Genomic DNA, 9227 nt, shown 5'->3' with positions numbered 1-9227 from the left:
CATTGACCAACCACATTACTATAACTAACAAGCATGCACATTTTTTTTAATTGATACATCTACCAAAACAGAGTGTACGAAGATAGATAAATGATCCATTGCATTTCAATTAGAAGATAAAATGAACTTTCTCACTTGATATCTATAATAATCATGCCTTTCCAAATATATAGCAGCCAAAATGTTTTTTTGTACTTAATAAATGATCTATGTGGGTTTAATTTTAAACAGGATGTTATTAGAACTTAAAAGGTAATAAATTATTCGGGTGTAATTTAAAAGTGTATCCTATTTCATCAAAAAATATAACATGAATTTTTGTAATAATTTTCGAATCACATAGAACCAAATCAATTTTCAAATTTCAGGCCAAATGACTCTCTTGTATAAGTGGCCACCTACTCTAGGTTGTTGAGACATAGAATAATATGATCCAAGAGTCATATTGTTAATTTTTGAATAATTAAAACATAAAAGCAATCTCGCTAATAATAAATAATAAAAGAATACATTCAGAAAGTTTGAAGATACTTAAAAGAAGGCTCTGAATAGGCCGATGAGGCTATCAACGATGCTTGTTTCAACGAAGTCATATTGCGTATTCCCTCCCTGTGTTCGTTTTCTTTAATTTTAAGGAACACATCTGTTGGTATGCATTGCTAATTAAGCATTGGGGTATGTAAGATGTAAATTGGATAAACACTAAACAGGAGCATAAAGTAATTGGGTGGAAACTCACAACTTGTTAATGATAGAGATTGGCGAGTAATTTCACAAAAGCCTAATCTAGTTTTTCAAGTGCGGTTTAAGGGAAAATGAAGGGAAAATCTGTGCACAAAGGAAAAATGAATAACACACCGTAGAAGCTTGGTTTAATTTAATGAGACAGTCGAAGCGGATGTAACTGGGCATACCTGTTCGGATTTTGCAGTAGTTGGATTTTGATGGGAAACTACAATTAACATTGTTTCTTTTAAGTGATCATCGAGGAGTTGCAATTGTTGGGGCTTATATCGAGTTCACCCCTGTCCAGAATATGAGAGTTGGAAGTGACGACTGTTGGCATAGGATTTCGCAGAACGACAATGCTTTTAGTTAGGGCTTTTTTTTAGATAGGAATATTTAGGTACTTTAACATTCAAGTTAGAAAGTTCATGCTTTTAAGATAGTATAGAAGATAGATAGATAGGAAAAATACTACATGTTAATTGTTTAATTATTAACTAATCATGCTTTATATAGCAAAAAATGGTTTGGAATTGAGCATTTACCGGGTAATTGAAATGTAAAGGAACAACAAAGCACAATAATAAGAGTCTGGTTCATAGTTGAAGTAGACGGCAGTGAAGAACCATTTGTCATACTCAATTTATCACATCATGTGGGATTCTGGTAGAATATATGATGTCGTTTCAGAGACGGAGCCAAAATAGAGATTTCAGTTTGAATTGAGGGAGTTTTCACCGCACATGCATGTAGGAGATATAAATTTATATTCCAGATTTCTCCGAATCCCGCGCATAGCGAGAGCTTTAGTGCATCTGGCTACCTTTTTTATTCTAGATTTGGCGTTATACCACGAAACTTTATTGAAGCAGCACAACCCTTCACACCATGACAAAGGAACTTCGCACATCGTTTGAAACTATGTAATGTATTAATTTCTTTAAAAATAGTAATAAGGTAATTAAGTTTCCTAGTTAACAAGGGCATTATCGTAATTTGACTTTCAGGTTACGGAGTTCATACTTTTAAAGTAGTATAGATTTTGAGCAAACGGAAAAACTTATGAGAAAACGTTAGACCTCAATCTAAGATTTTATAAGTTATTGGAAACGTCAGACATTAGTGTATTATTTTGGACTATTACATTAACTTCCCCGGTGATGTAATTTGTCTATCTCTTAAATTAAGACCCATTAAAACAAAAATATGGAATATTTACTATCCTAAATACTTTGGCCGATTAGTTTATAAAATATGTATAAAATGTATAGATTGTTATACTAACTATATACACTATACATATAGTATACATAACTATACACAAATGTTTAAAGAGGTAATTAAACATAATATGACACAATTTTAATTTGCTGATGATATGACCTTAGATAAGAGGTTATAGAGGACACAAATTAGAATAGACAACTAATAATATAGTTGAGCGTGTTTTGCCTATCTTTCCGTACTATCAGTTGTATTATTACTTTTGTAGTTTCTTGTCTTTTGAGTTTGGTTACTATCTATTATTTTTTGTTATTTGATTGTCATATTATTTTGTTGTGATTACTGTGTAGAGTAATTTTTCATGTTATCTATTGTTTCATGACTTCGTTATTTCTTTTTTTGTAATGTTTAGACTTTTTTTTTCTTGAGCTGAGAGTTTATAAACTCTCTACTTCTAATGTAAGGTAAAGTATGAGGTCACTCTATTCTTTCAAAACCCCATTTTATGTGATTATACTGAGTATGTTGTTATTGTTGTTGTTATTATTATTATACCTATATATTAACCCCTTGTTTGGATGGTTGTTACCCGTTGTATTGTATTGTATTGTATTGTTAATCTAAATATAATATTTATTTTGATTGTTACTTAAATTATATTATATTGTATCTTTTAAATCCATCGTTATGTAACAACAAAAAGACCCATTTTGTGTAATGACCAATTTGGTGTAATCTCGTTGTTACCTTAATATTCTCATTTTGTCTTTACTTATTATTTAATAATTCTATTTTATCATTACCCTATCTTTTCATAGTAGCTCTACGACGTACCCTACAATTTCTTGTAGGTTTATCATTCATACTATGGATATGTGACATTATGTGATGATGAAAAACGATACAATCTATCCAAACGCTGTATTCATTAAAAGAATACAGTGCGATACAATACAACAAAATACAATACATTACGATACATTATGAAATAATAAATAACAACCATTCAAACAAAGTATAATATTATATACATCTTAGCATATTAATAAATTAATTGATCGAACTCTACATATCAGAACTTTCTCTTAAAACAAAATATATACAGTAGGATTTTCTCCCATGAAAATTAAAGAAAGTGGCCCGGTCCGTTTGTATGCGACAAGCCCAAACAGAGTCCAAAAAGCCCATAATCAAACATTCTTCGAATTAAAACCCTAACTGCCATTTCTATAAAACCCTAGTAAAACCCTAATCACCAAACTTCAGGAACCAAAATGTCGAAGCGAGGCAAGTATGCTTCATGTTGCTCTCAAATTCAGAAGATCGTTCTCAATTATATTCAATTTCCCCTGATTGTTTTTAATTTTTTCTTGTAAAATGATGTTTAGGGCGTGGAGGGTATGCCGGATACAAATTACGGATGTCGCTGGGTTTTACCGGTGGCGGCGACGGTGAACTGTGCTGACAACACTGGGATTAAGAACCTTTACATCCTTTCTGTAAAGGGTATAAAGGGTAGGTTGAATCGGTTGCCATCTGCTTGTGTAGATGATATGGTAATGGCTACTGTTAAGAAATGAAAGCCTGATTTGAGGAAGAAAGTGATGCCTGCTGTCATTGTTAGACAACGCAAACCTTGGCGACTAAAGGATGGTGTTTTCATGTACTTTGAAGGTAATCTTTTTCGGCAACATGAAAATTTGAGCTGATTGTTAAATTGTTTTCTTAGCTTGCCTTTTGAATTTATATGAAAGTTTGAATCAACTATACCTTAATCCATATGCCCAGATGTGACATCATTTGATTTTATATAAGTATGTAGTAAAGTATTTACATGATTAATTATAAAAATATTACCTTTTGAGTGGATTAGCATTAGTTGGTGTACAAATTGAGGTTTTGTGGACATCAATCTATCAGAGTTACTCTAGGCTGTTGAAACTTCCTTGCTAATATAGTTATTTATGCATATAACTTTGTTCATTTCCCTGAATTTGAAGCAGTGAGTGGTTAATACATGAGTTTTACCTGTTAGGGTATAGTGCAATCATCCAGTGGTGTGTTTCTGGACATGGTATTCGTTCTTGTTTTTATAGAAGTAATCTACGAATGCAAACTAGTTTGGCAGTATCATCATCCAATTTATCCGTGTGCATGTCTGATTAAGGTCTTTCTATTCCTAGCTAGTAGATGAGAGTCAAGTCATATAAGAGTAAGGAGGTCTTTAGTCTTCTAGGAAGTAAGGAGGTGTCTTTAGTCTTCTAGGACCATGCTGTGTCAAGGCTGTCACAGTTCATGCTTCATTCCTCTCATTTTGGGTCTCCATTAGTCCATTCGATTTTCCACTCATTCTTCTGGTTGCTTTGCTGGTAATGCAGTGTTGAGAATTGGATTTGAGTTTCTCCGCACTTCCCATGACCAGCTATAGTCTAACCGACCTTACCTTATCTCGGTTGGTAACTTCTTTTACCATCCCTGTAAGGTTGGGAAACTTTCTTTGACTTGTTCTCTTTCTACCTTATCCAACTTATGTCACATTGTCTTGTTGATACATTATAAGGGTTAACATGGTTTACTGTCACTGCTTTCCGATGTCCATTTGACAATTCTTTTGGGGACCTCTCTGAAAGAGGCCATAACTCGACACCCTTTTCTTCATAAAAGATTGAGAGGCAAATCATCTATACCAGTTTTCTTGCCTGGGTTGTTGTTTGTATTGCTGGTTTAAGGGTTGCCTTGATGCATATATGGCCTATTGCTGAATAGGAGATGTATGCAGGGGGATGTTATGTGTCCTTAAACCTGCAAAAATGAACTTCTGGATATATAATCGAATGAGGTCTCCCCTAGTGGACCTCACTTTTCACGATTTCTCTTCTTTAGTTGATCACTTCCTAGAGAGATAGCATAGAAAAATTAACTTTTGAAGCATATGATCTTAGCAAGTGAATTCTTCAGTAAAAATAATGTTCCTAGCAAGTGAATTAGGGAACAAATTGTGTCTCTTCATTGCAAATTCTGTTACCATAGAACTTTCTTTATCTTGTTTCTGATGATATTAGGCATGAAGGTGGTATGGTAGGGTCGCTGCTTGTGCAGCTGTTTCTGATGATTGAGAAACTTATGTTTATAATTTTTTTGAAAACCAGACTTAGTCAGGTATTAACATTTCATATCGTGGTTAATACAGTTACTAGTCTGGGAAATTAATGTTGTCTATCGTTACAGATGTGCTTATACCATTCAAGCACTTTCTGCTCCATATGGGCCCAACATGAAGTAATCTATTTTCTACCATTCTGCACACATATAGGGAGGATATGTTGACCTGGGCTCTATTGTTTTCTTTACTTGTTTAGTTTCACATCTTTTGAAATAAATTACATGATGTTTCTTTACAAAATTCAAATTCAAAATTATAATGTTATTTCTGTGTATAACTTAAACATATCCATGCATTAGTCAGGTAACAACCTTCTTATACTGTGGTTGATACAGTTACATGCCTGGAAGATGGATGTGTCCATCGTTACAGATGTGTTAATTTCTTTTAAGCTCACATCTGCTCCATTTGGACTCTACATATGTTATCAAGTTGTAGCATGTTAAGCATATACATTGTCTTTACTAATTTGAGTTCAATGTTTTCTTGTTGTTGTGTACAATTTAAAACATATCCAGTAACAACCTTTACATTGTGGTTGATACAGTTACATGGCTGGAAAATGAAAATGTCCATCATTACAGATGTGTTGATTCTTTTTAAGCTCATATCTGCTCCATTTGGACTCTACATGTGTACTCCTCGAGTTGTAGCATGTTAAGCATATATTTTCTAGTAATATATTTTACACTTGGAAGTTTGCAAAGGTGGATGGAGCGTGTTTTAGTAGTTGTATTTTGTACCTCTCAAGCACAATAATGTCTTTGAACATAACTGTTACTTTTCTTGAGATCATAACATATGTCTTGTATGCTTCTGCAGATAATGCTGGTGTAATTGTGAATCCCAAAGGAGAAATGAAAGGTGAGGTCATATGCTTAAATCTCCGACAAGAAAATCTGTCTAAACTATATGCCTGATTACAACTTCAAAAAAGAAGTCCTCTACTCATTTTTTGTGCATTTCATAGTTGCACGGATTAATTCTTTGTTTAGCCGTATATCAAGAATTTAAACTGTATGTATTGTTATTGAGCTTCTATTGGCTGTTTCAGGTTCTGCTATCACTGGTCCTATTGGAAAGGAGTGTGCTGATCTATGGCCAAGGATTGCTAGTGCAGCTAATGCAATTGTTTGAACTGAGAGTTAACCTGCAGATTTTGATATCTTTTATTTGAAAGTTCTGTTATTGTCACATATACAAACAAATGTAGCAATGTTGTATCGCTCTGAGATTTTAAAGTTCATATAATGCCACTTATTTTCTACTTAATATTGTGTCATTTACTTTTCGTCAATTTTTTATTTATGGCTTCGTAATTATGGAAGACTTGTCCAGATAAAATAGCCTGTTCCCCTCGACTATTTTAGGATTTTGATGCTAAGTGTCATGACCCGCACTTGATCATCGAAAAAGGGGAAGAATCTAGAGTCTTGGAATTTAAGTCCGCGACATAAGGCTCACTCCAATCTCTATTATCTTGTTTACTAAAATAAGGTTGGGTTTGCGCTTTTGGTTTGAATTACTTTTGTTAGGGGGTGCTTTAACTCTCAATAGGTAACTTTCTTGCTTGAATTTTGATTTAGTCAGGTTCTAAAACGGCTGTCGTACATATGAGAAATTGAGGAGAAGAACAAAAATTTAATATATTGAGAGTTACAAAATATTGTGCTTATTATATTTAGTCGGGTTCTAAAATGGCAACACCATATCAAATGTGAATACTACTCCTTTTCATACAAAATATTGTGCTTACTATGATTATATGTCTTGAAAAAAGAAGAAGCTAATTACTAGTTCTTGTTAAGTAAAACATTATTCATTTTGAAATAAAATGAAAAAGCGAATTTAAAGTTACGTTATTTGAAAGTAAAAATTTATCTTAATTTGTCTAATTTAAAACAAAATCACACATATTATATCTCATTTTTTACCAAATGAACGAAATATCTACCCATAAAATTATGTCTATTAAATAATCTTGTCATTTTTTTTGTTTTGATACTATAATTATGATATAATTTGTTCCCATCTAAATGATCTTCAAGAGTATATTTGAAAAAGGATAGTAATAAGTGACCTTTTCCTAATTACAAAATGTTAATTATTTTGAAATTAATTCAGCTGGTCGAAACAACTAATATTTGAGATCGAATAAATTAGCAAAAACGGATAGATCAATATTATTCGTTATTGTTGATATCATATAGTATATTTCTGGATTGAGTTATGAATTGGCATACAAATTTGGATGGCGATGAAATGGTTAGACTCTTTCATTTTTAATTAGAGATTTTGAATTCAAATATTAAGTAAGATTTTTTTTTGTTGTTGAAAACGTCTTGCAATGCGGGATTAGGATAAGCCAAATTCTGAATATTCCGTGGGAAAACAAAAAAATTATGAATAGGTATGACATAGCTGTAAGTTGACAAATGTGTTTTGACCACAAAAAAAAAAAAACAGATGTGTAAAGAGACGTGCTACCCACTTGCTGATTAATTCCAATTATAATTTGTTAAGATTTCTGATTTATGTTTTTAATAATAATTAATGTGTTGACATTTGCCTCTTGTAGGTACAAAGCTTGCAAATTCATGAGACTCCAATGGAACTCTGCCACGTATCATCAATCATCAAGAGTGATAACAAAGAATTATCGACTTATTATACTTCAGTAACTTACTCATTATTAGCTAAATATAATTTTTTTAAAGTACCTGTTTATGTAAAATTTAAGTCTTAACAAAACTTGATCACCCTTTTCCCTAATATAAAATATTGAAAACAGTGGCGGATCCAGTATTTAAAGGTTATGAGTGCTCATTTCAGTTTCTTTCTAGAAGCTTACGAGTAATATTTTTATAGTTAAGTTAGTAAATAAAATACTATAAATAAAAAAGTGGAAAAATAATAAAGAAAAAAAAGCAAATAGCCGTGAAAAAGTATAAAAAGAAGAGTAAAAAAACGTCAGAAAATATTGTAGTCATCAGGATTCAAACCCTCGCTAAAAGGCATTAGAACACGCTAACTTCAACTTTAGAACCAAATCACCTATCAGATCTTTTGGTTTATGGGTGCTTACGAGTAGCTTATATCAACTTTCCAGTATTTTCCATATACATATACCAAGTTTTCGTTGGGATCAATGGGTGCTCGAGTACCCAATACGGTATACGTGGGTCCGTCCCTGATTGGGACTATCAAAAGATGTGGTGAGGGATCACCTCTTTATCCTTAATTAAAAGTTTTGAATTTAACCTTAGAATAGAATCACTTTTAGTAAAAAGCATTTTAATCCGTTGAGTTATCATATCATTGGTAATGAGTTGTTTGGTCTTTATGTTTTGACCCAGTTCAATTTACCTTATGTTATGCTCCCATCTCATATTGTTCATACTTCGGATATCTGGTCCTAGTAGAGGGGGAGAGGGGGAAGGTTAAGTTCGCACATCGTTGGTGGATGATGAGTTATTTGTCTCCTTAGAAGGTGTTGAACTATTCACATTTCATATGAGCTAGTTAGATCTCTAATTTATTTTTTATAGACTCATCTAAATATTTCATTTTAATCGTGAATATAAATTAATTAGATCTCAAAATAGATAACGATCATTAAATAAGAATAAAAATACAATGATGAGAAAGTGCCAAAAAAAAGAGGTATTAATATAAAAGCTAAGTTAAATGATTTTGGTATATAATTACTCATAATTGAGTGATCTTTTGAGAAATTTACTTCGATATATCCTTCGATATATAAAGGATTTGGCAAAAGGTTTCAGTAACTAAAGCAAGAGCAACCCCAAATTTGTGTTAATACAACAATTTCTAAGCATGCAAACAAGTTTTTCAATTGATATAAATGGATAGAAGACCAAGATTTTGATATTTAATATTCAATTGATATAAATGGATGATATTATTTATATATTTATGATTTGGTTTATTCCATGTGAGATAGCTGTATGTTCATGACATGTCAATTATTTCTAATTGGTTTGAATTTTTTTTGCTATTTACTTTTATAATATTTATATTAATTATTTCCTGACACTTCTTTATTGTAAGATATTAGATTGCTGAATGATCTTATTCAAATAATTTAACTGCG

The 9227-nt window shown here is 32.0% G+C and overlaps 1 pseudogene; it reads left to right on the top strand.

Annotated features, from left to right (window-relative positions):
- Window positions 1-3224: 3224 nt before the first annotated feature.
- On the top strand, window positions 3225-6385 carry LOC129883181 (60S ribosomal protein L23-like; annotated as a pseudogene).
- Window positions 6386-9227: the final 2842 nt, after the last annotated feature.

This window comes from Solanum dulcamara, chromosome 3, assembly GCF_947179165.1.
Source record: "Solanum dulcamara chromosome 3, daSolDulc1.2, whole genome shotgun sequence".
NCBI classification, from domain to species: domain Eukaryota; kingdom Viridiplantae; phylum Streptophyta; class Magnoliopsida; order Solanales; family Solanaceae; genus Solanum; species Solanum dulcamara.
Note: the sequence above shows the minus strand (reverse complement) of the source record. Positions and strands in the feature narration are given on the sequence as shown.